Source organism: Lolium perenne, chromosome 3 (genome assembly GCF_019359855.2).
Source record: "Lolium perenne isolate Kyuss_39 chromosome 3, Kyuss_2.0, whole genome shotgun sequence".
Classification (NCBI taxonomy): Eukaryota; Viridiplantae; Streptophyta; class Magnoliopsida; order Poales; family Poaceae; genus Lolium; species Lolium perenne.
In genome coordinates, this window is record NC_067246.2 from 188,822,993 (window position 1) to 188,826,828 (window position 3,836).

A 3,836-nucleotide genomic window follows, 5' to 3' on the forward strand; every position below is an offset into this window, starting at 1 on the left:
CAGGCCGGCGGGAAAACTAGTTGGGCTAAAAGATTTGAAAACGGCCCAAACCAACCCAGTCCAGCCCAACCACGGTCCACAGACGCGCGGCGCGCTGACAGGGTGGGGTCCGCGCGTCAGTGACTCAGCGTCACCGAAGCGGTAAGTTTTAAAGGGGAGTGTTGGATTAGAAATGGATCGAACGGCTCGAGTTCATCGTCGTCCCCGGCGAGAGAGAAGTTCGCCGGCGGCTCAGGTAGGGGGTTGGAGGGCTAACCAGGGCTCCAGCGAGGGATGGCAGTATGCTCGAGGTAGATGTGGACGACGGCGGTTCTCCTGGTACAGGTGGCGTCGCCTGAGGTGGCTCCAATCGTCGGCGAGCTTCCGCGGCGGCGTGCGGCAGTGAGGTAGAAATTGGGCGGCTCTGGTGGTCAATGTGGAGCGGCGAGGTGGCTGGGAGATCAAGGAAGGAGAGGGAGGAGTGGTGGTGTGAAGGAATCGACGAGGCGATGCCTCCTTTTATAGGCGAGCGAGTGCCCGAGGCTCTGCGGCGAACTCGACAAGGGCGCGGCGTCTCCGGCGGTCTAGCGAGCTAGGCGAGGGCGCGGTGGTGTTCCTGGCGTCACGGTGGTCCTCTGGGTGGCGACATGTAGGGTAGGCGGTGGCTAACGCGGTCGGGGCGTCGCGGGTTCTGGCGCGTCTACGGCGGCTTTTCTTCTCCATCTCCGGCGACGGTGGCCAGGGGTCGTGGTCGCGCGAGTGTCTGCGAGCTGCGTGGTGACGCGGCGATGCTCAACCCGCAGCTAAGTGGTCCAGGGCGTGTGCGAGGTGGCCAGGCGAGAGGTGGCCAGGGCGTGTCTGCGGCGCGCACACGTGCGACGCGAGCGGCATACTGGCCGCCATGGGCGCGCGCTGGTCTGGCCGGTGCAGTGCTCCTCCTCGACATGGTCGGTTGCTAGGTGGTGTAGGAGGTGGGGTGGCGTCGTTTGGGCACGGTGGCCGTGGCTGAGGAAGAAGGAAGAGAGGGGGAGCTCGACGTGTGGAGCATGGCCGGCATGGCCATGTCCATGCATGGTTAGCTCCCTTGCTAGGGTTTCTATTGGGCATTGATTGGTTAGAGGGAACCAGGGGACAAGTTAGATTAGAGTTGGAGTAGATTAGGTGTGTAGAATCACTATTTGCAACTATTGCAAATAGTGCCCGAATTTGGAAAATGCAAAAATATCCAAATTTGAAATAATTCAAATGGTGAAAGTTTTTGAAATGTGAGTGTTGATATAAGTTGTAAATGACCAGAGAGGTTTTGAGGTGGTGGTGGAAAAATTAGAATTCAAGAATTGGCCAAAATGGCTAAGTGTAGAATGTTGTATATGTGAGAAAGTTGGAACTTTGGATGAGCCTTGCTCATGATCAAAGATGAATTTGGCATGGTGCTCTTCACCAAATTTGTTCACCTTGATGTTGACTTTGAAATGGTGCAAAGAGTTAGCAAGAGTTGGTTTGGGAAAAATGAATGGCAAGGGCTCAAAGTGGTGATCAGACTAGAATTGTCCAAAGTGACCATTATCATATGTGAGTTGGATTTGTGTTTGAATGCCATTTGAATTGTGAATCTTTGGTTCCCAAAAGTTGTAGTAAGTGTTTAATAACATTACTCAACTAATGGTGAAGACCAAATAGGTCTAGGGTCAAAATTTATAAAAATGCCATAGGGCATATGTGAGGGTTTTTAGGGTTTTGCATTTTATAGAATTTCTTCCCCTTTGATTTATTTGGTTGGTGATCTTCATATGATCACACTAGGGTTTTAGAGCATATCAAATACAAGTAATAACAATCATCATGGCATATCACTCAAATGCACAAGTCCTATGCATGGTACTATATGCAAATAGAAAAGTTTTTGTTGGTTTGAAAATTTGCTTTCTGGAATTCTCTAACTTTCTTTTTATTGAAATTTGGGGTGTTACAAACCCTTCCCCCTTACAAAAGATCTCGTCCCGAGATCGAAAAGAAAGTTAGGTACTAAAGAGATCTGGGTACTCCTTCTTCATGAAGTCTTCGCGTTCCCATGTGGCTTCATCCTCGGTATGATTGCTCCATTGTATCTTCAGAAACTTGATGCTTCGGGTGCGGGTGGTTCGGTAAGCTTCCTCCAGGATGCGAATCGGCACTTCGCGGTAAGTCAGATCCTTGTTGATATCCACCGATCGGTGATCGATGTTCTTGAACACTTCGGTCTTCTCCGGGACTTCCAGGCATTTCTGGAGAAGTGAGATGTGAAATACGTCGTGCACCGCCGACATTTCTTCAGGCAACTCCAGTTGATAAGATACTTCACCTCGGCGGCTGAGGACTTTGAAAGGTCCGACATAGCGGGGTGCAAGCTTTCCTTTCAGCTGAAACCTTTGCATTCCTTTCAAGGGGGATACTTTGAGATAGACGAAGTCTCCGATCTCAAAGGTCATCTCCCGACGTCTCTTGTCGGCGTAGCTCTTCTGTCTCGATTGCGCCGTCTTGAGGTACTCTCGGATCTTGTGGACTTTCTCTTCGGCTTCACGAAGAACATCTGGGCCGAAAACTTGGCTCTCTCCGACTTCCGACCAGTTCAGGGGGGTACGGCACTTCCTTCCGTACAAGGCTTCAAAGGGGGCCATCTGTAGGCTGGCTTGATAGCTATTGTTGTAAGAGAATTCTGCGTAAGGTAGGCAGTCTTCCCACTTGGATCCGTATTCCAGTACGCATGCTCTAAGCATGTCTTCCAGTATCTGGTTTACTCTCTCAGTCTGTCCGTCGGTCTGAGGGTGATAGGCGGTGCTGAAATTTAGGCGAGTGCCTAGTCCTTCATGCACTTTCTGCCAGAACCTTGAGGTGAACTGTGATCCTCTATCTGACACTATCGATTTGGGGGTTCCGTGCAGGGCGACTATTCTGGAGATGTAAAGTTCAGCTAACTTTGGGCCCTGATAGGTGGTTTTGACGGCGATGAAATGGGCGACTTTGGTCAATCTATCGACCACTACCCATATGGAATCATTGCCTTTGCTATATTTGGGCAGTCCGGTGATAAAGTCCATTCCTACGGAGTCCCATTTCCATTCCGGGATCTGGAGGGGTTGTAACAGTCCGGCTGGTCGTTGATGTTCTGCCTTGACTCTCTGACAGATGTCACACTTAGCGATATAGCTACCGATCTCTCTCTTCATTCCGTGCCACCAAAATTGTTCCTTCAGGTCCTGGTACATCTTGGTACCTCCGGGGTGGATTGAATAAAGGGTGTCATGGGCTTCTTGCAGGATGACTTGTTTCAAGTCAGAGTCCGATGGTACGCAGAGACGTTCTTTGACCCAAAGCACTACGGCTTTGTCTACGGTGAATCCGGGGGCTTTTCCTGCGGCTATTTGCTTCTTGATTCCGTCAATGCTAGCGTTGTCTTTCTGGGCTTCCTTGATTTGACCAACCAAGGTGGGTTGCAGTTCTATGCTGGCTAGGAATCCTTCACTAACAAGTTCAAGTCTGAACTGTTCAAACTCTTGGTGCAAGCTAGGCTGTTCGGTTGCGAGCATGGAGTTCAACTGGCACGGCAGTCGACTCAAAGCATCCGCTACCACATTGGCCTTGCCGGGGTGGTAGTGAATCTCCATGTCGTAATCCTTGATCAATTCGATCCATCGGTGTTGTCTCATGTTTAGCTCCTTCTGGGTGAATATGTATTTGAGGCTTTTGTGGTCGGAGTAGATCTCGCATCGATTACCCATGAGGTAATGATGCCAAACTTTCAAGGCTAAGACCACGGCTGCAAGCTCGAGGTCGTGGGTTGGGTAGTTCTGTTCATGTTGCTTGGGTTGTCTTGAAAG